Genomic DNA, 25483 nt, shown 5'->3' on the forward strand with positions numbered 1-25483 from the left:
ACTTGCTCGTGTCAGCCGTGTGGCACTCCCAGTTAACATCCAGCAAGTTGAAGTCCCCCATAAGGACAAGGGGAGTTAATCTCGAGGCCTCTCTTAGTTCTGTAAAGAATAATTTATCAGCGCTATCGTCCTGGCCAGGCGGTCTGTAATAGACTCCCACAACGACATCCCCTTTATTCGTTCGTCCCTTGATCCTTACCCAGAGGCTCTCAACTTTGCCATCGCCGACCTGAAGTTCCACACAGTCCAGCCCCTGCTTCACATACATCGCCACCCCACCACCTCGCCTACCCTGCCTGTCCCTCCTGAAGAGCCTGTAACCATCTATTGCAATACCCCAGTCACAGGACTCATCCCACCAGGTTTTGCTTATGCCGATGATGTCATAGTTGCAGGACTGGGCCAGGACTTCTAGCTCATCCATTTTATTCCTCATACTGCGTGCGTTCATGTAAAAGCACTTCAAGTGCGTCTCCTTACACTCAGCACCTTGTGGATCTGACCGAAGGACCTCACTGGCACACAGCCCTTCTGATTCTAGCGTACCATCCCTTAGGTCTTCACCGGCGTGCCTGGTTTTAGCCCCTTCCCCCTTCGACTCTAGTTTAAAGCCCTATCTATCAGCCCTGCCAACTCCTGACCAAAGATCCTTACCCCTCTCCGAGAGAGGCGCATCCCATCCGGTGCCATCAGGCCCAGTGTAGCATAGACCTTCCCGTGATCAAAGAAACCAAAATTCTGCCGGTCACACCAGTCTCGAAGCCACGAGTTTATGTGAACAGCACGCCTTTCAGCTTCGATCCCCCCTATCGGAAGGACAGAGGCAAACACAACCTGCGCCCCTGATCCTCTAAGTAGTCGCCCCAAATCCCTAAAGTCTCTCTTGATCGCCTTCGGACTTCTCGTTGCTACTTCATCACTACCAGCCTGAAAGACCAGTAGCGGGTAGTAGTCAGTGGGCCGTACCAGGCCCACATAATTTTAATGGCAAGCTTCAATCTGATCATCTCTTTTACTTAAAACCCTCATTCCCAGAACCATGCAGTTATAAAAATGATTTGGCTTTATTTATTTATTTTTCCTGGCTGTTTCTAGTTTTCATGCAAACAGCAAGTAGCAGGAAATACCTGCAAATGTGTTTCTAAGCAGATGAAAAATATAAACAAGAAAATCACCTTCTTATGTTGAAATTATTCTTTGAATGTTGTAAGCAATTTCAATACCTAAACAATTAACTTATTTTATTAAAATAATCATTCTTCAGCCAAGCTATGATCTCTTGAGAACCTGGCCTCTGACATATGAATGCTTGGGGCTGGAATATGTCAAAAACCCTGTGGTGGTGACAGCAATCCAGAACATCTTGTGTTGAACTGTCTGCAAGCAAGAAGACTCCTGAATTTCAGTTGCGTTCAGTTGTTGTCTGACTGAAGAATGAAGTCTACACCCACTTCAAATGTCTTATCTCTTCTTTGTCATGGCGTACCACACCTTTCTCATATAAAATATACATCCACTAAAACCTGGTCACAGAAGAATGACACACTAAAATTAGTTTAGCCTATAATCAGATTGATGTAACATTTCTTGTGGTGCAGAACTAGCACTTCTCAGCCATCATGTGACAGTCGAATGCTTTCTCATCACCTGACCAGCAGCAGGTACAGTAGCAACTGGCTCCCTCCCAGCTTCTTCCTCTATTTCTTCTCTTTTTCCCCATCCCCTCCCCCCGTGCTTAGTGTCACAAGCAATTGAGTAGTTTCCAAAAAATAAGTGCAGGAATCTCCAGAAGGAACTGAACTCAAGCTGGGGTAAAAACTCAAGCTCCTGAAGCCACATCAGCCTGCACAGCTCCCCAACCCCACCGCAGTGGGAGGATGCAGGAAACCTTACCCTGCAATGGCAGCAGAGAGCCTGCCCACATGGCACCTGGCTTTAAACATGGTGGTGTGAAAATCTTCCAATTTATATAAATATAAACTGAATATGCAGTTATTGGGATGGGATTAGCAATAAACATCCACTGAGATACATTCCTAAACACTTCTCTTCCTAGATCTCCAGACCACAGGCTTACTGCTCAGCCAGCGACAAACATCGGCACCTAGAAACTACATATATTTTTTTAATGTAATCTGGGAAAGCAGGACTGAATTTCTACAGCCAGACACATACACAAAATAATAATAATAAATTTTAAAAATCACCTATCTTTGCACTATTTATCTTTTAAATTTGTTTCATTCTTCACAGGGCAGATTTTGATGTACATTCAAAGTAAAGAGGTCAGTCTACTATAAAACTATTGAAGTATTTTATTTTTTGCCTAATAGGACTACCACAAAGTACTGTGCACCATGTGTGGCAACTGTTTTTATTGAAACCTGGAGATTTGTTGACCAGAAATTCAGGTAAACATTTTAAATTCACCAGTTTACAAAATTCAGATAAGAACAAGAACTAAGGATAAACACAAGTGGTCATTATTATCAATAGATTCAAATCTTCCCCCATGGATTTAAATATCCTTTTACTACATCTATGCTGATACGTCATCAACAACTTAGAAAATCTCTTCCTTTTCAGTTCCTGGAGGCTTTCAGCAGTTTCATGAAAGCTCCAAAACAAGGAGTTCTGTATGTACTTCATAAAACCTTATTTGGCAAGCATCTTTCAGTAGCAGGAAATAACTGTCAGCCGATAGCAGATAATCAAAATGCCTAGTGTTCTGGTCACAGAAATTACTATGGTATTCATCAGGTAGGAGAAAAAGAACCCATTTGTGTTAGTAACTATGCCAAAAACAGTTGATACTGTAAAGTCTGAAAGAACATACACTATATACATAGCTTTTATTTTCCTGGAAAAGTTACAATCAGATAAAATATATTCATTGGCTTTAAATCTCAGAGAAAGCTATCCAAGACAGTCATTGTAAATCTATCATTCAGTGATGTCTGCTATATTTCACTGAGTCTTTGATTTTCATTTCTATATACAGCTTCAGGTGGAGACATTTTGGCTAGCATTAATGTGATAACATTAATAGCCTCCTTGCACCATTTTTTGACTGCCTAACAAAGTAATTTATTACTTAACTTCAGGAAGTTATAATACAGAGAACAAACTTGTAGGTTACAATCCATTAAAGCTGTGTACAAGTGTTTGGATTTCTCAGATCATGGGCTGAGTATCCAAAGCAAGGAAAAAGACAACAACCTCACTGCTTGAAACAAGAGAACTTTTATCATTAGAATGAGTTTGAAATTCCCAGTACTGTCACCACAGATCACTGTTCTGTTCGTGCATTTCAATGCAACAAGTAATAAAGAGGATACAGTAGGAGGATAAACCAGGAAGGAACTTGCCTGACATCCGTTGTAATAAAATGACAAATAGTAATGCACAGAGTGTGTTGACAGATTCATGTGATATTCAGTGCCCTGTATGCTACCTTCTGCATAAAATTGGGCCAAAAGCTATGAGGTACAGGGTATTAGTAGCCAACTATGTATGTCCTGTGTTGTTGATGGAACTTTTGAGCTGCCTCCACAACTTTGAGACAAGCTTTGACAGATGCAAGCCACAGCTGTACACAGAAGTGCTGCTACTGAGCTTGGACATTTTTCTAACTCTGATTCTGCCAGCTTCAAAAAAAAAAAAAAAAAAAAAAAAAAAAAAGAAACCTAGGTTCATTTATGGAGAAGGAAAACCATCTGTGCTGTGAAACATACTGAGGCTGTTCTCTAAAGTTTCTTTCCATCAGCCACCTCAGTATTCTACAAGTTTTAAACTAGTCTGTAGAAAAACTAACCCCCTTCCCAGGGCTACATCTCCCAACTTTGTAAGAGAAAGGCAAACTCCTTGCAGAGTGAGCTGTCATGTTTTGCAATTGTTAATTCATGATTTTCCTGGGCATGCTGTGGTAATTCTTCCTTCCCATATTTGCCTAGTTTAGTGTTCCTTTCTTAAGGAAATCTTTGATTCTACTTCCTGTAAGACTTTTGCCTAAGAAAAGGTCCTAGCAGAAAATAAAAATTAATAGTAAGGTAAATCCCACTGTGGTGGAAAGGCAACATTCTTTCCACTCTAAAACTAAATCAGCTGAAAAGTACTTTAATGTGTATTGCACTTGAGGGGAGTTCATGTGTGAACTTGAAAAGCTGTCTTACAGTGGTCAGAAAAATGTTTTGAGATGTCAGCTTTATGAAGTAACAGAATTATGTGAAATTGTGGCTGGGGCACTAACGTAGATAAGAAAAACCTTGAACTTGGCTAACTTCTGAAGTAGTTATTCATTTCAAATAATCCCAGCTGTTTTTACTGCTCCAGAACTATTGTAAAATGTACATTTGAAAAGACTTCAAGTGGGGAAAAAAATCCAAGTAGACAATGGGTTTTGTATGTCAAGAGGTTTAAATCTTCCACCGGTGATCCTGGTCTCTAAATGAAGAAGTCCTCAGCATATTTATATCTAAGAGAGAAGATAATTATGAAACTGCCAAATTTTAAGTTCACTTATAGCTAGTCAAGAGTTTTCAAAGCTCATTACTACTAAGATACAACAAAAAAAAAAAAAAGTCAAAAGAAATCCAAGGAAATTAATTGTTTTCTAATCGTTTTCTAATTAACTTTTGCCTTTTCAAGAGAATTATAGTGTAGATGAAACATATGAATTTATTTTTAACTATAAGATTGAAGATTATAAGATTGAAGTCAGAATTTTTGTCAGTTCTGTGGGAATATTGAAAAAGTTTAAGGAAAACTTCAGTGAAATATTCACTCTTCGTTACCCTGTTATATCTCAGTGTGTTACTAGCAGACAACAAATACAACCTCTGCCAAAAAAAAAAAAAAAAAAAAAAAAACACACTTAAAATTTGCAACGTTATGTATCAAATCTAATAAGGGTGTCCTTCGCAGTGAACTGTTCCTGTACAGCCTGTACAGCCTCTAACGTCCACCAATTGGTATAGGCTGCAACACCATGCAGTGGCTTATTTTACTCAACTTTGAATGAAAAAAACAGCACTCTCTCAGACTCCCTGATACTGAGTCCAATAACAAACACTGACACCAATGAACCAGGAGCTTAAAAATGGATAGGAAATTATTTCTTACAGCTTGTGTTACTATTAGGTCCATCTGAGTTTATTAGTAAGATGGCAACACTGACACAAAAATAAAGTGATGTAATATGGGTCATGTTGAGGAAAAAGCCCTGGAGAAACTAAGAGAAAACAAGATGTAGGTTAAAGTTTGTATTTTGTTGCCATTTAAATCAACTTCTCTGAGTAAAAGGCTACTAAGACTCCAACTAGGACATCAGCATAAAGTAGAAGTAAGTTCAGAAGAAGTTCATGCTAGATCCCAACAGGAGAAGGGGGGAGAAATGTTTGAGTTTTTTTTTTTTTTTTTTATCTGTTTTTATTTTCCCCTTTCACCTCTTTGCACATTCCCCCCCCCTCTCACAACAGCGCTTTCTTTTTTACCTGAATAAGATAACTATTCAAAAGAAAGCCTCAAAGAAAACACGTTGGTTACCATTAATCATTTATCAGCGAGGACTGTCAGATTCAGGAGACTTTAGAGGAGAGAGACCCCAGAACCGGCTAGCACAAGAGGCAATGCCCAAGCAGACACCAGAGGCTTCAGCTTGGGGTGACCCTAAAAAGGGAACACTTTGGCCACTGCAGTACTGAGAGGAAGGACTGAAATTATTTCACAGCTGTATGAGACAAACTTACAAAAGCTTGTTCTCATTTCACAATAAACATAAACAAAATCTTAGATTTTTAAAAATTTCACAAAATTAAATTGTTTTGACCACAGACTTACTCAGGTTGTACTTTTTATTTTCTCTTGCTTTTCTAGTATACTAACTAAAAAGCTTTTTGCAGTAGCCATTTTGCTTTTATAAGTCCTGAATAAAATCATAGAATCATTAAGGTTGGAAAAGACCTCTGAGAACATCTGTTCCAACCATCTCCCTACCACCACTATCATGCACTAAACCATGTCTCTAAGCTTCCAACCTTTCCTTAAACAACCCCAGGAACAGTGATTCCACTGCCTCACTGGGCAACCCATTCCAGTGGCTAACCAGGCTTTCTAAGAAGAAATTTCTCCTGATTTTCAACCTGAACCTCCCCTGGTGCAACTTGAGGACATTCCCTCTAGTGCTATCACTAGTTACCTGTGAGAAGAAGCCAACCCCCAGCTCCCCATACCTTTCTTTCAGGTAGTTGCAGAAAGCAACAAGGTCTCCCTTGAGCTTCCTCTTCTCCAGACTAAACAACCCCAGTTCCCTCAGTTGCTCTTCATAGGACTTGTGTTCCAGACCCTTCACCAACTTCATAGATTTTCTCTGGACATGCTTCAGGACCTCAGTGTCCTTCTTGTAGTGAGGGGCCCAAAACTGAACACAGTACTCGAGGTGCAGCCTCACTAGAGCAGAGGTGAATACAGAAGGATGATCAACTCCCTGGTCCTGCTGTCTATACTATTCCTGACACAAGTCTATCTTTCACAAAAACTTTAATTTCAACTCTTCTCATTGTCTTCCTAAATTTAAGACACAACTTTATCATGAGAAAGAGTAAAGAAAATATATCACAGCTCAGGCTACAGATCCGAACTCCACAGCAAATGCTTTTGATCACAGGACTAAAAGCATTTGTCACAGGTTAAGGAAGTAATTTAGGTCTTTATGGGACCCAACCATTAGAGAACCCTGCAGGAATAACCAGAAGGCAGGTGACCACCATTCCAATAGTTCATAACAATTTCAGAAAAGCAGATAAAACAAGAAGTCTCTTCCTTCGCAGGTCTCTACCAGAAAAAGACCAGATATTATCTTCAAGCAGGAGTAAAGATGGACAAATGCTGTGTAATATTGTTATGAGGAATACTGGATGTTGAAAACCATGTATGTGTCTGTTATCATTATCTACATAGGATCAAATTTTGCAACACCGATTTTTTGCAAGTTCTCTTCTCAGAGAGCCAAGAAAACTGGCTGAGTAAATTGCTGTTCGGTTAAACAAGATAAGGTCACAACCATCAAGCATTAAATGACAGAAGTGGCAAGGATCCTCTCTGTATTTTGTTGGTCTTTCCTTGCCCTTCCTTGCAGTTTCTAACACCACTCTTTTCATTCTTGTATAAAAGAATCCATGAGAATAAAACACCACCTAAATCCATATTTCTACATGTTTATCTTGTCTAAGGAACAGATTTTAAGCAAACTTTCCATAAAAATAAGGTTGTAATACCATCAGTCTTTCTGAGGATGGACACTGTGGTTAGAAAGCGTTTTGGCTGAAGGCCAACCCTCTCCAGGTGGTGAGAGGCAGAATTGGTAAGTAAGCATAAACTCTGCAGTGTGATGAACAGGAATATGTCATATAAACATAAGCTCAGCCAGTTAAGTATGCAGAAATTTAGGTCTGCAGGATTGGTTCGCTTGGTGTCAGAATCCCGTTCTTTAAATTCTTTAAATGCCAATCCCCTAAAAAAAAAAAAAAAAAAAAAAAAAAAAAAAAAAAAAAACACAGACTAATACAGAGCAGCAAAGTGTGACCTGTCTGCATAAGAATAAAAAAGTGTAGAACTTCATAATATAATGTGTAATCTCATAGCCATAGGGACAAGTCATTAAAAGCAGAGTTATCATGATTACCCAACAAGACATCCAAACATTTATTATCCCAGTAAGGTGAATCCAGTACCTTTTAACACACACAAAAAGAACCATCTTAAATTTTGCTTCCAATGACTGTCAGACATCCAACCTTTCTCCAGCATTACAAAGCACCAGTTATCAGCACAAAGGCAGGTTGTCCCCTCTACCTGTCATTCTAAACTTGCAATACTACCGTGGTTCCTTATAATTCTCCTCTATTACTACAAAGTAAGTGTAGACACAAGGTATTTAAGCAGCAAGGCCACAAAGGACATTAGTATCAAGGAATATATTCATACTGTGATTCTGACATGCAGGTCTTGGATACACGACCAAGTTATAACACATATTCTGTGATGACTGGTTATATATGTGTTCTTAAAACAGAAAATAATAATAATAATAATAAAGTTTTCTATCTGTACCAACATGTTATGCTAAACCAAATCACCTGTTATATGCTTAAAGTTTTGACTATGCAGAATGCTGCAGTACCCTCACTGATGTATTAGAGTTTGTTAAGCCACACTAACTTCATCATGAACCTTAAAACTTTGGGTCAGAGTCACATTGTATTCCTTAACAATATTTAATATCATATTCACAAAGGTCTCATTCTGACACATTTAATAACAGTAATCAGATTTTTTCCTGTGATTACTCCCCGGACTTCATTAATGCAATACATTGAACAAGATGCAATACATAGCAAAGGATAGCAGAATCTAACTCACCTTGTTAGATAAACTGACCAAGTACAGCATCATTATAAATCTGCTTGAAAGTTATCTTAAAAACAGAACTGGATTTACTGCAGTTTTGTGCTCATGAAGATGAGCCATTACTTTTTCTACAATGCTTCTCACCAGAAGCTACTGAGTACTGCCAATGCATGCTGCTAGCTGATAATCATCAAGCAGCAGCCTGACCTCTTGTGCCTTATCCTTCCCTTAGCAAGCATCCTGTACCCCACACAAAGAAACACAGGAGCCCAAAGAACACAAATAACAAAACATCCTTATTGCCCATGGAAGAACAGATATCAGCCTCACACAGTGATCACCTACTTTGATCAGAGCTCCATACACTACTTACAAATGCCTAAAGCCAGTGTGTATTTCTGACCCCCCATATCTCTTCACAATTACTCAGCAGCACACAGTTTTATCCTGCAATGGTCAAGAGGAAAACACATTTTTGCCCACTTTTCCCAGCTTGGGCTTGTTGCCTTTATTGATTATGATCAGCTGCAAAGCCTGTGAATTCTGGGTGCTCCAGGGGTTTTCTTGACAGCTAACTGAGCCTGAGGCAAACACAGATTCATGCAGCTCCAAACAATCCTACCTGGGTTTCCTTCTCCTCCCCCTTCCACCGTGCACTGCGTTTAATAGTAATTGTTTATGATAAGGAGATTGTAATTAGGAACATGTACTGGCGTTAAGTGTCCAGCATTTCATATGCCAAGCATGTGCCACCAGCACAGTCAAGATACCTCCAAAGATTCTTTTAAATTTTTATGATTTTCTTACAGCAGAGAAAGAAACCCTTCCTCCTATGCATGCATATATTTATGCAGCTTAACTCCATTTTCTTGTGACAGCTGATTCAAATACAGCCCAAGTTACTAACACTGTACGAATGAAGTCCTTGGTTCTTTCCCAGTAAGTAGGAGACAAATGTCACAGAAACCAGTGCAGTGGGCTTTTAAAATGGCAGTCAAACAGAGAAATTTAGGGCTGAGCATACGCACAGACAGCTATCCAATGTCTCATTCCCAGCCTGGCGTTCCTCAGGGGATGAGAGACAGCATGGTGAGACCACCTTTGTATTTGCTGTTCATGTTGCACAGATTATTAAAACATTTCAGAATATAAGAATAAGGTACGTAGATTATACAGCTCCCATGCAAGCACACACAGCTCTTGAGTAATCCACGTGCACCCAAAGAAGGAAACACTCCTGTGAGAAGGGGAGTTTGGAGTTTGTAGCAGGCAGCAGTGGGAAAGATAATTGGAGTCTTATGTTAACACTCTTTCTTTAAAAGGTGCTTATTCATTCAAGCAATCAACATGTTGACTCATTTCTGTTTGGCTAGAGGTAATAGCTGTATTCTCCCATGTGTTCAAGTTTCAACCAAATTAGAGCACAAGGATTCTTCGCCCCTGGCTGACAGTGTTACACAGCTGTCAAGACAGCAGAAGGCTTTCTCCAGGTAAATGAGATCTGTATTGCTATGGCACAGTTCCTGCTAATCCTTTTATCTGATGTTGCCATCAGTGAGACCAACTAAGGAAGAAATACATGCCTTGCCCAAAATTATACTCTACTAATTGAGTTTCCTTGCAAAACAACAAGTTTCTAGGGGGAAAAATGAATAATAATAACAATAATTAAAAAAAAGAAAATGCAACTGACAGAATTAATGCCTCAGCCTTTTGGACCACACTGCAAATATACAGAACAATACCACATCAGTCACATATTTTTACAGGATTTACTGAAAGAAAAGCCAAGTACTGAGCTAGAGACACTTTTACAATTTTTACAGTTTAGATTGTTCTGAAAGATGGCTATTCAATTTCACAAAAAAAAAAAAAAAAAGTGCAATCACCATTCAGAAAATGATGGGTTTCACAAATAATTATCAGAAAGTTTGTTGCATTCTTGAAGTTTTATTGTTCTGCCTAACTAAATGGAGCTCACTAAAGAAATGTGACTGAGAACCTCAAAGGCAGACTATGCATTACCCAGCTGTTAACTACTATGTCATATAGAGCAGAGTACTGCTAAATGTCTAGAAACGCAGAGAATCCGACAGGCATTGTGCTTAAGATCAAGAGGTTTGCAATATTTTTATTCTGCAGTATTAAGAGCCCAGAAGGTTTGGGAGCTGTACTGTGACTCTAGCTGCCTTCCCAAAACTCTGGGTCCTCTGTATCATAGTTAAGAGACATAGTTAGTATTGAAGGCTTTAACCTTTGAAGCATTTCTATTCCTTTACAAAATCTATAAAATGAGGTTGTGATTTTTTTTTCCTTCCTGCTTCTCAGCTATGTTTCTCTCAACTTCCAGAACATTAACAGAAATTGTTCCTCAGCTTGTCTCAGAAAAGAGCTATGGTTCCCTGCTTCTTCTGTGCACTAAGATAACAGTGCAGAGCAATTCAGCTCTTACAACAGATTGTTTCATCTGGTCAGTCAATACAGGTTCGCCTTTCTTAGGAAAAAAAATCAATCTTAGCTATTATGAGAAGCAATGTCTAAGGTATGATCAACAGCATTAAATAATAGAAGCAACCCTAATATTTAGGTTGCTTTTCAATTATGAAAGATTATGACCTTTCCCTGAGATAGCTTTGTAATAGAAGCCTTTGCTGCAGACCTTTGAAATTCAGCAGAGAAAGCCCTTGGGCTAAAGAAGTACGTTCCCCTTTGTCTAATGAAATTCCATATGATTTTAGCTAGAATATTAACAGTTAAAAAAAAAAAAAAATTCTTTCTCTTGCATTCCCCAGAATATAAGAACAGCTGCAGTGAGTCAGACAAAAGGTCCATCTAGCTCAGTTTCCTGTCTTTCTGACAGTGGCCGGTAGCAGATGTTTAGGGAGAACGTATAAAATGCAGAGCATGCATACAGTGATATTCCCCTGTAAACCTAAACCTCCCACTTTCTGGCAGTCAGCAGTTTAGGGACTTCCTGAGCCTAATTTAAAGCCCACTATTCGGTGTATGTACTTAGTATATTTCCCATGTGCATTACTTTGCATTTGTCAATATGAATTTTATCTGCCTAGTCTTTCAGTATTTGGGGATCATTGTGCAGCTCTTTAGACTCCATTTATTTATTTTTTTGTCACTGAAACACTTTGTACTATTGTCAGTCTTTGTCAAGTCCCACTTCTTCCCTTTTTCTACATTACTTAGATGGCACGTTATAGAACAAATCCTGTAAGATTCAACCAGTAATCCCATGCCATTCTAAAAAACGACCATTTATGCTTAAACTTAATTTATATATATATATTCTTCATCCTTCATATCCTCTTGCTTAATAATATAGTTTTAGTCACTTTACACTAGATTAACAGCCTTCATGACCTGTTCTGTCAGGTTTCTTCCAGGTCCAAGTTTAAAAGATCCTCTCTATTGTTTTAATTTATATTTTAATAATCTCTAAAACTAGGTTAAGGTGAATTCCTTCTGCTCTAGGATGTTCCTATTTGTCTAAACTGTTTTTGAAGATCTCCAGCTATGGAGAACCAAGCTTTCTTCCAGGAAGTCTATACAAGAACTATACATATTTTACAAAATAAATAAATAAATAAATAAAAATAAAAATAAAAATAAAAAAGTCTCAATATCTAGCTTGAACCTTTACTGATAAACTTTTCTTCTTACTTAGCCACCACAGACATGGCAAAAATATTACTTTTTTCCAGTTTGTCTTTTAATGACTGGAAGATTATCATCATATACTCAGCCTCAGTGTGTTCCTCATAAGACTGATAGTCCAATATTTTCCTGTAGGCAATGCCTTTCTCCCTGGCACGTGACCAGATAAGTGCTCTTATCTGGACCAACAGGGAACAGGAACCCAGAGCTCACACATGTCTCCCTCCACCTGAAGATTTGCCTAAGTAGAGTAAAGCAGTCATTAGGTTCTGTCCTGTGAACTTCTATGATCTATCTCACTTCCTCAGTTGCCACTGGGGATTAATTTAGGAGCAAAAAGCTCTGATGGGGATTTACAAGCTTTTTAATGTCATTCTGAAATAAGCACACTGGGATTTTTAACTGAACTACAAATTACACACAACTTTTTCAAATTCTGCCTAATTAGGGGATCAAAAAACAGGGGTGTCTGTTCTCTAAACTACAAATAATGTTCATAAAATTGCAGCTGCTATTTATACCCTTTTCACATTACAAAATGACTCCAGCCATTTGATTCAAAAATACCTACACAACTGTTTTGTGTTCAAAAGCAGCTGGAGAGTGAAAGCATCTTTGGTTTGAGCATGGCTGGTCTGTGTAATTCCACTGCCTGATCAGTCTGTAAAGTATGATAAATCCTCTCTTTTTCCCTGATACAGCCTCTGGACACTCATAATACACCATCTGCCAAACAAAAGGACTCCCTTTGGCATCTCTTACAGGGGACACAAAACTTGAGTGTAATAAGGGGATTTTTCTATTCAGAATACTGAGCAGAGATGCTACCTACAGTCCTTGTTGGCTCTTTCTTTTGTAGACCACAAAACACAGACAGTATTACTACCGGTGAGCTGATGTTTAATCTTCTCTTTCATGTGTTAGCTTTTCAAAACTGAATCATACACATGGATGACCCTGCAGCCAGCATAGGAAAAGACATTATTTGGAACCATGTTGAATTATTTTTCTATCGTTTAATATTTTTAGTTTAACATATATTCTTGTATTGGAAAGCATGTTTGTGTGCAGAAATTGTCTAGGCAAGGCTGGATGTTTCAGAAAGTCACCAGAAATATAAAGCAACTGAAACTCTTGATTTAAGGAACTCATGATCTTGGCAAGAATAAATGAAGCTTTCTGGAAAAATAGGGGCAGTTGCTTTAAACTTACACCTTCTCTTTCACACAAAGCTGTTTGTGCCATACCTCACATCTACAACAAGCTACATTAGCCTGAGTTTTGTACTAAAATAAGTAACTATTGAATTTATAAAATCTAAGTGTTCCAAGTAGGAATCAAGGCCTTATTTGCCAAAGTGTTAGCAAGGCAGATAATCCAGTACCTCCGCTCTTTCAGCCAGCAGGTATGCTGAAATCTCTGCCAGTCCTTGCAGCATGAAGGTTTGCAACTAAAGCCTGGATTTTACTCAGCTAATACCTCTGACCAAGATCCTCAGTCTTGGATCATACCTATCAAAGCCAGACAGTACATATACCTAGTTATGAACCTTTACACTTGGTAGCTAGGTGTAAGCTAATATACTATAACGTATTATTATTATAATTAGCTAGGAATTATTATTTCTGCAACTGCTGGTTTCCAGAGTAAAGATCTCACTGGCAAAACAAGGCAATGTTTAGCTGTACAGTTCATTGGTTAATGATTCCTTATGCTTAGAAGCCTCGTTGAAAAAGTTGGGCAATAGGTTGCCCCATATTAAAAATAAATTAATTAATTAATTAAAAAAATCACAGAATATGTCTTCAAGAAATTCAACCAAATCTTCAAAATCCAAGCTGAATGAAGGTCTGTCCAAACTGTTTCTTATTAGGTAATGCAAAATGAAGGAGTTGATAAATAAATTTTGACTAGAGGGTTGAGAATACGGTTCTTGGTGTTTCACTTTATCATCTTCACTTGACTGTGGAAAGTATCTGAATCATGAACTCTACATCCATGATCTCTGAGACAACCACACAGCACAACTTTCCAGTCTAACACCAGATATGTGGAGAAGAAAAAATGATGGGACAGCAAAAACCACTTAATTTCTTAACTTGGTTTGAGATTGCTAAAGAAAGATCAGATTTTTTACACAAAATTTAAAACATTTTTTTCTCAAAGTATTAATTTATTAAAATATTTTTTTTAGGTTAGTTGCTGATGTTCCTAAACTTGTGTCAGCAGTATAGACTGGCATGAGCATAAAGTGTAAAACCAGCAGTCAGAAATCATCAGCTCTTGTACTCGTGGGGGACTTCAACTTCCCTGACATATCCTGGAAGCACAACACAGCCCTGAGAAAGCAGTCTAGGAGGTTTCTGGAGAGCGTGGAAGATAGCTTCCTGATGCAGCTGGTTAGTGAACCTACCAGGGGTGGTGCCCCGCTAGACCTTCTTTTCACAAACAGAGAAGGACTGGTGGAGGATGTGATTGTCGGGAGCTGTCTTGGGCAGAGTGACCACGCAATGGTGGAGTTCACTATTCTTGGTGAGGCCAGGAAGGGGACCAGTAAAACCGCTGTATTGGACTGTCGGAGGGCTGACTTTGAGCTGCTCAGGACACTAGTTGGTGGAGTCCCTTGGGAGGCGGTTCTGAAGGGCAGAGGGGTCCAGGAAGGCTGGGCGCTCTTCAAGAGGGAAATCTTAATGGCGCAGGAACGGTCTGTCCCCACGTGCCCAAAGACGAGCTGGCGGGGAAGAAGACCAGCCTGGCTCAACAGAGAATTGTGGCTTGATCTTAGAAGAAAAAAGAGGGTTTATAATCTTTGGAAAAGTGGGCAGGCCACTAGGGAGGACTTTAAGGATGTAGCGAGGCTGTGCAGGGACAAAATTAGGAAGGCCAAAGCTCATCTGGAGCTCAATCTGGCTACTGCCGTTAAAGATAACAAAAAACGTTTCTATAAATACATCAACACAAGAAGGAGGACTAAGGAGAATCTCCATCCTTTACTGGATGCGGGGGGAAACTTAGTTACAAGAGATGAGGAAAAGGCTGAGGTGCTCAATGCCTTCTTTGCCTCAGTCTTTAGCGACAATACCGGTTGTTCCCTGGATACTCAGTACCCTGAGCTGGTGGAAGGGGATGGGGAGCAGGATGTGGCCCTCACTATCCATGAAGAACTGATTGGTGACCTACTACGGCACTTGGATGTGCACAAGTCGATGGGGCCGGATGGGATCCACCCGAGGGTACTGAGAGAACTGGCAGAGGAGCTGGCCAAGCCGCTTTCCATCATTTATCAGCAGTCCTGGCTATCGGGGGAGGTCCCAGTTGACTGGCAGCTAGCAAATGTGACGCCCATCTACAAGAAGGGCCGGAGGGCAGACCCAGGAAACTACAGGCCTGTCAGTTTGACCTCAGTGCCAGGGAAGCTCATGGAGCAGATCCTCCTGAGAGTCATCACGCAACACTTGCAGGGCAAGCAGGCGATCAGGCCCAGTCAGCATGGGTTTATGAAAGGCAGATCCTGCTTGACGAACCTGATCTCCTTCTATGAAAAAGTGACGCGCTGGGTGGACGAGGGAAAGGCTGTGGATGTGGTCTACCTTGACTTCAGCAAGGCTTTTGACACCGTCTCCCACAGCATTCTCCTCAAGAAACTGGCTGCTCTTGGCTTGGACTGGCATATGCTTCGTTGGGTTAGAAACTGCCTGGATAGCCGGGCCCAAAGAGTCGTGGTGAATGGAGCCAAGTCCAGTTGGAGGCCTGTCAATAGTGGCGTCCCCCAGGGCTCGGTGCTGGGGCCGGTCCTCTTCAATATCTTCATCGATGATCTGGACGAGGGCATTGAGTGCTCCCTAAGTTTGCAGATGACACCAAGTTAGGTGCATGTGTCGATCTGCTTGAGGGTAGGAAAGCTCTACAGGAGGATCTGGATAGGCTGCACCGATGGGCTGAGGTCAACTGCATGAAGTTCAACAAGGCCAAGCGCCGGGTCCTGCACCTGGGGCGCAATAACCCCAAGCAGATCTACAGGCTGGGAGAGGAATGGTTGGAGAGCTGCCAGGCAGAGAAGGACCTGGGAGTGATGGTGGATAGTCGGCTGAATATGAGCCAGCAGTGTGCTCAGGTGGCCAAGAAGGCCAACGGCATCCTGGCTTGTATCAGAAACAGTGTGACCAGCAGGGCTAGGGAGGTGATCGTCCCCCTGTACTCAGCTCTGGTGAGGCTGCACCTCGAGTACTGTGTTCAGTTTTGGGCCCCTCGCTACAAGAAGGACATCGAGGTGCTTGAGCGGGTGCAGAGAAGGGCAACGAAGCTGGTGAGGGGCCTGGAGAACAAGTCCTATGAGGAGCGGCTGAGGGAGCTGGGCTTGTTCAGCCTGGAGAAGAGGAGGCTCAGGGACGACCTTATCGCTCTCTATAGGTACCTCAAGGGAGGCTGCAGCGAGGTGGGGGTTGGTCTGTTCTCCCACGTGCCTGGTGACAGGACGAGGGGGAATGGGCTTAAGTTGAGCCAGGGGAGTTTTAGGTTAGATGTTAGGAAGAACTTCTTCACTGAAAGGGTTGTGAGGCATTGGAACAGGCTGCCCAGGGAAGTGGTGGAGTCACCATCCCTGGAAGTCTTCAAAAGACGTTTAGATGTAGAGCTTAGGGATATGGTTAATTGGGACTGCTAGCGTTAGGTCAGAGGTTGGACTCGATGATCTTGAGGTCTCTTCCAACCTAGAAATTCTATGTGAAATTCTGTGTGAAATGTTGTTATTCCAAATGATGATCTGCTCTGAAATTGCCATGTTTATAAGTTGTAACTTTCAAAATGCTGTTATGTTGGAGGTTTTAACAAAAGTTTTGTAGACATGTAGACAAAAGTTCACTTTTCACCATGTTTAACTTCTTGAGAAGAGGATTCAATAACAAAAATCAGTGAGCTGTACATAAGCAGTCAGTCTGTGCAATATATCCCACACACTACAGCCATGTTACATATACTGAAGATACATGTATGTACATGTTATATGTACTGAACGCATGCCACATGCACAGTCCATGTGCAAAATCTCACCAATACTGCATTGACACATATCATCCTGCTCCAGGTTCCATCACTGTGTGACACAGCTGCAGCTCTGCTCCCTTCCAGCCCCACCAATGCTGACCACACTGCCTTAGCCTCTGCTGGGTAGAAGCTAGCTGAAACATAAATACTAGTTTAGTGTAACAAATTTTTAGAGTAATTTTATCAGACTTTACATTTCATATCTCTTTGATACTAAATGCACATTAATTGGATTATCTAATAGCCCAAACAGGTGGCACTGCACAACTGCAGAGCTCCTTAAAATCACTTTGGAGCTCCAATATTAGAAATATGCTACTCAACTCTACTTTTCCTTGCAGTAAATTCATAACCATAATACATGTTAATGTGTATTTGATACTTTGACTTCCTTTAACCTTAACCATTTAAAAAGAACTAATAGAGAATATTATTTTTTTTAGAACATAAGAGAAAAGAAAAAAGTTTAAGCGTTCATACATTCCATCCCCATTTTCCATGGAACATTTCCAATCATCATTTTCATTCCTTCTTTAATGTTGGCAAGGAGAAATTAATTGCATTAATTCTTTAACTCTTCAACTAAGGAATCTAACTTTGATTTTTAAGATATGGCAGTTTCCTAATTAATTTCATTTGAGAACTTTCTTCCCTGAAAAAGGACTTCAGGCAAGGTTATATGTAACTACATATTTTGCCTTTGTTTAGAATCCTTGCGGCACATTTTTTTTTAGCACTTTCAAAGTAATTAATGAAGTCAAAAACTCTCTCATGACATCACATTCCAGCCATGCTAAATCCTCCTGCTTTAATATCGACTCTCTGAGCCTGGAGTAAATATGTGGAATTTAGCTTAGCTCAGTAAAATAAATTAGTGCAAGAAAAATCAGGTCCATCATGTGCTTTATTCTGTAGGCTTACACACTTTCATGAAACTTCATGCCAGTGGTGTATCTCTCCCAAGATAAATATAACAATATTTTATAAAACTGCAAAAAGGTTAAAATAAAGCGAGGCAGGAAAACCTGGCTTTTTGCCAATTTCAAATAGCACTGAAATATGTTATTCTTATCCACTGCAGGTTTACAAATTTTGCTGTGAGCAAAACACATTTTGCTGCATCCTTCCCTAAGTAATTTTCCCAGGGTAGAGTATGGTTCTTCCTTGAAGAATTTCCTTTGTGGAAAAAAAAAAAAAAAAAAAAAATGGTAGAGCTTTTTTTTTTTTTTTAAGCTTATTTTCTTCTTCTTCTTCTCATTAAAGACAGTTTTGTGGAGTACATTACAATGAAATACCCGCTCCTAAGCACCTAATTATTCCAGCATCTATAGAAATCAGAGACAGGCAGTGGCAAAGTAACAGTTCTAAATTCTTCCTTAAAGGTTCCTTCTCTCCACACTTCTCCAGCCTGCTGAAGCACATGCTAGCTCAGTTGCTTAGAGACATACACCTGAGGATGCCAGAAAATTCTGCTTTTTGAACTGGAAGTCAGGGAACAAATCTTCATTTTGGTGAAATACAAAAATCCTCAAACCATCTTTCCCAAGGACTTTTAGTATCACATCGCCCAAACAATTATATTATTCTTTAACAACAGTAAGACTAGCTCTCAAAACTGTTAATTCATTGCAACTGGGGCACTCCCTGAAGCAGATGACTGCCACTTGTTATACAAAATAAGGAGCAGATCCCTTTTCCATTCCTATGTGAACAACATGAGAAAAGTCCCTCCTTCGTGCTACTGAGGTATATTTATACCACAGGTCATGTAGTTATCTTAAAGCTAGTTAGTTCATTTGGCCAAGTAGCCCAGAGCTCAGCATGGACAACAAAAGTCTATGAAATAGAAGCCCTAAGAAATAAAGTAAATATTCGATAAGTAGCCCAAATACAGCTTGCAACTGCTATGACCAAAGTGCTACTGGGCCCTGGGCTAGTTTGCTTAAAGCTGCTAAAGAATGTCTTAATTTATGAGCTATGTCCTCAGCATTCTTTAAAAGCTCTTTTCCTTTCTGCTTCGCCCTGACTAAATGCAGAATTACCAAGGCACTGCTGTTAACTTATTTTATGTGTGAAGTTGGCAAAATCACATATGTCCAGTAGTTAATTTCTTCCTCTATAACCCTTTCATTCCATGCCAGTGAGGATGTCTTTTGTTCCCTGACCTGATATGCCGAAAGGTTTGCTTTCTTTGTTTTTTGCTTTTTTACATTATACAAAATTAAAAGGAGTTAGATCTTGTCATTGTAAGTTAAACAGCTCACCAACATTTTGCTGCTAATAAAGCACTTTCCAGCTGCATTTAAAAATAATAATATGCTGCATTTAATAATAATAATAATAATAATAATAATAATAATAATAATAAATAATAATAATAGACTTCCCAAGTCACTAAAAAATAGCACATTAATATATTTCATCAGATGAATAAACATAAGAGAAGTTTGAAAGAAAACTTGAGGCCAGGGGCTCCAAGGCTAACATTAACTCCCAGCTGTCAGAAAACTACTCAGTGCTAGTACAGAAGGATGGAACAGCTAAAAGAGGGCTGAAAGCTGAACTATGATTTCTGCTTGGGCCATTGAAGTTCTAAGGACTATTTGCACCTAATTCTACCCCAACACAAAATTTCCCTGACCCCAGCCCAATGCAGTGAATGTGCCCACACATTCAAAAATATGATGGTTCTCTAATTTAAATTTAACCTGAGTCCACCAGAACTGTAGGCAGGCACGTATACATCCATGGGACTGGCAAGGTTCTGAGGTAGAAGAATCACAGAATCACAGAATCACAGAATTTCTAGGTTGGAAGAGACCTCAAGATCATCGAGTCCAACCTCTGACCTAACGCTAGCAGTCCCAATTAACCATATCCCTAAGCTCTACATCTAAACGTCTTTTGAAGACTTCCAGGGATGGTGACTCCACCACTTCCCTGGGCAGCCTGTTCCAATGCCTCACAACCCTTTCAGTGAAGAAGTTCTTCCTAACATCTAACCTAAAACTCCCCTGGCTCAACTGGCCCATTCCCCCTCGTCCTGTCACCAGGCACGTGGGAGAACAGACCAACCCCCACCTCGCTGCAGCCTCCCTTGAGGTACCTATAGAGAGCGATAAGGTCGTCCCTGAGCCTCCTCTTCTCCAGGCTGAACAAGCCCAGCTCCCTCAGCCGCTCCTCGTAGGACTTGTTCTCCAGAAGCCATCAACTCAACTCTGTACTGTCAGAGGGAGATATCTAACACATGCTATTCAGTGGGTTACACATTCCCCATTGTCTTCTGTCTAATTCCACAATTAGCCGGGAGGCCAACAACACATATCCAGTAGTATCAGAGCTAAAGTTTATAACTCATGATTCACCAGGATATTTTTCTTCTTTTAAATGATGGAAAAACAGACAGCATTGCTGAGAATTTCAGCGTTGAATATACTTTGGCAAAAAGCATGCACACTCTAGTCTGTGAACTTTTCCCTGCTGAACAAATCATGCCTTCCAACTACAACAGAGACGAAAATGTGCTATGCAATATATATAATGTGTGAGTAAAATATATAATATTTTTCACATGAAATATGTGAAAATGTATAAGATGTATGCACAGTCAAATGCAGAATCTAACCTCAAATGCAGCATTTAGGTTGCTCAATCAACCCCTCAAATCAGGAAATTCCAAGAGGTAATGGGCCATGGTCCTCTCTTCTGTATCTCCATTGAAGCTGCTTTGCATTCCCAGAACTCACTGAAATAAAACATATAAAGCATTTCTATTCAGTTTGATTTATTAATATTTGTATAACTTAATTCATGCTTGAGACTAGTAGGAGATTCTATAGGGACATGTTAACATCATGATGAAACTGAGCTAATTTCTTCTTGGGTATAGAATCTTTGCATGAAAAACCTGAAATCAAGACAAAGTGTTCCTAAGACCAGTGAAGAGCTAAGAGCTCAGCAGTTAGGCTAATTTCCTCTCTCTCCTACAGATTTCTGTGCAGCCTTTGGCAAGACACCTGAACCTTCATGTAATATTCAAATATTAGCACATTTCATATAGAACAACACCATTTCAGCTTGAGCTATTTTAATTCCTTCTGTGAGGACAATGGAACAAACCAAGCCTGAATCTGGCATCAGTCACATTTTTTATTTATTTGAATACTTATTTTTAACTCACATCAACAGCAGCATACTTTTCTCACACTGTCATAACAGAAGTAGCCCCTCTAATATGTTATAAAAATTCAAAATAGACTCACTAGTCATGGAAAAAGTCAATCTGAAAGAGCTTTTAGAGGGGTTAGAACAGCAATTTCAACTCATGAAGGAAATTTGGACGTTTATCCCGTTGACTCTGTTCAAGGTGTCACCTAACACTTCTGTTATGTTAGCTGTGACTGCTACATTACATGTTCAGCCAATCAGGAAGAAATACAGTTAAGTTTTGTTAAAAATATTTAAAGAAAATAAAAATAAATAAAAAATAAAAATAAATAAATAAAAAGATATTGGTCTTCATTTCTACTGTGGTTTTTTTTTTCAGGAAACAAGACATGTAAGAAACATTTTCTGTTGCATTTTAGTTCCTGCTTTTCTTTTCTCCTACCATTGAAAGAGGTAGGTGTGGAATGCTTAATATTTTTAGATTTTATTAATTTAAATTATATTTAATAGTAATAATATATAAAATAGTATGTTATTTAAAAAAGCTTATCAACTCTAGTTAAGCAAGCTGCAGTCTGAACTCCTGCAAAATACTTCCCTAAAATTGCAAATGCTTCAGTGTTTACTTACAGAAGTTAAGCTGTAACATATTTAGAAAAAAAAAATAATAAAGGAAGGAAGGAAGGAAGGAAGGAAGGAAGGAAGGAAGGAAGGAAGGAAGGAAGGAAGGAAGGAAGGAAGGAAGGAAGGAAGGAAGGAAGGAAGGAAGGAAGGAAGGAAAAGTTATAGGCACAACAGAATAACTCCAGACTAGTTTATATTACAAATAAAATTTTCCTATTATTTTTATTATTTTAATGTACCTTCTGGACTAAATATTCCATATGCTTTCATATATTTATCTCATATATATATGGATTTTAGTGTAGACCATCACTTCTCTAAAATACATAATATACTTTTCATATTTAGAGAAGCATAATTCCTTTGACATGTACTCACAGCTGTATTGAATTGTATTGTAACATTATGAAATCAGTATTCTTACAATGTAAGTGGCTTTTAAAAATATACCATAGAACTTCTTTCTGAAATATGGCAAAACATTTTTATCTTAATGTTATCCGGGATCTAACTGGGATAGCCAAAATATGTGTATGATATCCCTTTTTGATATGTATATATGATAGAACTAGTTATAGATGCTCTGCTTTCCTTTTCATAAGCATTTCTATACTAGTGTAAACACAGAATTAAAAATGCTATAAAATAAATGGGAGAAAATCCACTGATATTTCTCATCCTTAAGGTCTGAATTTTTAAAGATGTCAGATTTCACATTCTGTTTGTGTTCTGAGAGATTTTCTTGTCTCTGTAATTGTCAATACCTTGATAAATAAGTATGAAGAGCATTTGCAAGGCTGTCACATAAAAAAATAGCTGGTTAAACTCTCTTATGTATGAAAATAACTGGTGGAAAACACTGTCCAACATTATATCAATGTAATAAGACTGATTTCACTGGAGATTTTATGTATGCTCTGTTACTGAGGAAAATATCAGGAATGAAGATTCTTTTGTTTTGCAGATCCAAGTTGCCCCAAGAACATGATACAAATCCAAAGAATGCTCCTGAGTGTTTCATTTTACATAGGAATCTAATTTAGCTGATGGATGTGAAAAAGAACATGTAGCCAGATGGCTCCAAAATGACAATACAAGTGGATGGAAAAGAGTACATGTACTCAAAGTAAGGCCAGTGTTCACATGTGCTCAAAATTAAAAACTATACTCAAGGTAAACAACTGCATACCATCATATAATGTGGCCAAAAGTACTTGAGAAGTGTTTGTCCCTCTGCAATCAGCAATGGTGAGACCACTTCTTGAGCACTACCTTCAGTTTTGGTCCCCTCACTACAAGAAGGACAATGAGTTGTTTGAGCATGTGTTGAGAAGAGCAATGAAGCTGGTGAAGGGACTAGAAAACAAGACATATAAAGGCTGGCTGTGGGAATTCAGGTTGTTTAGTCTAGAGAAGAGGAGGCTGAGGGGAGAACTCACCACTCTCAACTACCTGAAAGGAAGTTGCAATAAAGTGGGTGTTGGTCCCTTTTCTTAGGTGACAAGTGATAGGAAGCAAGGCAATGGCCTCAGTTTGTGCCAGGGAAGGTTTAGATTGTTTTTCAGGAAGAATTGCTTTATTGAAAGGGTGCAGAGGCATTTGAACAGGCTGCCCAGAGAGGTGGTAAAGTCATCATTTCTGGAGGTATTTAAGATGTGGGGATGTTGCACATTGTTTAGCAGTGGACTTGTAGTGTTAGGTGGATGGTTGGACTTGATGATCTTTTAGATCTTTTCTAACCTAAATGATTCTATGATTCTATGTCTAATTAAATTAATTTGGTAAGAGTTATGAACAAGCCCTTGCTTGTCCATAAAAATAAATAAATAAATAAATAAATAAATAAAACTAATAATAAAATTATTGTTAATTATAAAGTTTTAAAATCATCTGATATATGACAAGTTATCTCATATATCAAGTTTGAGAACCACCTGATATGTAAAAGCAACTTTAACATGACCTTATGTTTTGTATTTCTTGCTAGGATCATGTGGTAATTTAATGGTTCATTAAAGATGTCCCCTGACTGCCACACTCAAGAGGTCCCTCCATTAACAGAACTTGTCTGCTGCTTCTTTTGCCAAGAGTGACCACTAGGATGGAGAAAGTCCTCCTGTTTCACAAGCACACAACTGTCCACTGTTACCTCCTATGTGACTTGCAATGGTCTGAGAGAAGATTGTTTTCTAGCCAAGTAGGAAAAGACAAAGTAATCCACAGTGTTAGGAACAGGGGGCAGAAAATGGAATTTCCTTGTTCACAAGGAATTGACCTCCTGAATGGTTGAGAGAGGTAAATAGCTACTGCACACAGGTCTCAGTGCAATGTAGGGATGTAGAATCTCTGAAATTCCTTTAAAGCATTGGTATATAATCACTTATACTACATGTAAATCACAAATGAGGAAGCTCCAAATTGCCTGGAAATATGGAGAAGTGATAGGTGTCAGGCCATTCTTGACAGATTCAGACATATCAATGCCAGAGAAAATGTCTTCTCAGCTAAAACTACAGTCAAAGCAGAAAGGAGTATGCATAGTTACCACAATGACAGCTGACTTATTTAGTTCCCCAAATTGTCTTCATTTGAATTAAAAATGCTTTCTAAGAAATAAAAAGACCTAACATTTTTCTGCACTTTTAATTTTTAAAAATAACAGCATTCAAATATTATGACATTCTTCTAGACTGGCTTTTCATTTTCTCTCTTTTTTTTTTTTTGTTTTGTTTCTTTAACTATGAGATACACATCTTTTACTATAATACACCGTCTGTCAGAAACAAACATGTTAATTGGGTACATATTTCTGGTTTGTGCGACATGTCTAGTCAGCTCCCAAAGAAAATGAATGCAGTTTCACGGACCACAGGTTTGAGTAAAAATATGAAAGCTGTAGTGGAGAGTATATACAAAGGCTATCTTCGGCCTCAGGGGCTAACCTCCTTCTGCAATATTGTCTGGCTACTTCCTTGCTACAGAGCACAGGGACAGCTTAGGAAGAAAAAGCCCCAGGGCTAAATTAGCTGTTGTGAACACCCCACTTCTAAACACGCAGGATTTTTCATTATGAAATTAAAGTTCAGGTAGGTTTTAAATTCATCATGTGCTCGTAGACTGATGTCTTGATGTTGCCTCCAAACCCTTCTGCAGCTAGAGTTTTTCTCACTAAGCTCATTGCAAGTAGCTACAATACCCATATGTATCACTCTATTCTACCTGAGTTGAAATGTCAGCAACACACAACCTTCCTGATGTCTGCAGAATTAGCAAATACTGCAAACCTAGAGCTAATCATAGAAAACATAACACTTAATGTACAGAGCCAATGAATGTTCTAAGAGATCACTCCGAAGCTGCACAAGATGGACAGACAAACTAGCTTCTTTTTACAGTGCTAGAAATGTTTCAATAGTCACATTTTGCATGCACATGCAAGTACTCTAAAGTCAAGCAATCTACACTCTGAAGTACAAATCTGAAATAAAGCAGCTTTTAATGGAAAATACATATGTTTCCAACAGTATTTTTCCATTGAAATGTTCTTGCAGGCTAATCAGAGCCATCATTTAGA

General features: G+C 39.1%; 1 long non-coding RNA gene across 2 annotated transcripts in view; it reads right to left on the reverse strand.

The window, feature by feature from the left end:
- Positions 1 to 25483, reverse strand: part of LOC311432766 — a 123657-nt gene that overhangs the window by 34474 nt on the left and 63700 nt on the right. Inside the window, exons 5-6 of one of the 2 annotated variants that reach the window (XR_014690303.1) lie at positions 20744 to 20863; positions 17152 to 17252 (exon numbers count right to left, since the gene is read on the reverse strand). This is a non-coding gene — a long non-coding RNA (uncharacterized lncRNA). Of the gene's footprint in view, positions 1 to 17151; positions 17253 to 20743; positions 20864 to 25483 lie in introns of those variants that run through there. The other variant, XR_014690302.1, reaches the window with a different exon arrangement.

The sequence above is a fragment of the Aythya ferina genome, assembly GCF_964211825.1.
Source record: "Aythya ferina genome assembly, chromosome: 2".
NCBI lineage: Eukaryota > Metazoa > Chordata > Aves > Anseriformes > Anatidae > Aythya > Aythya ferina.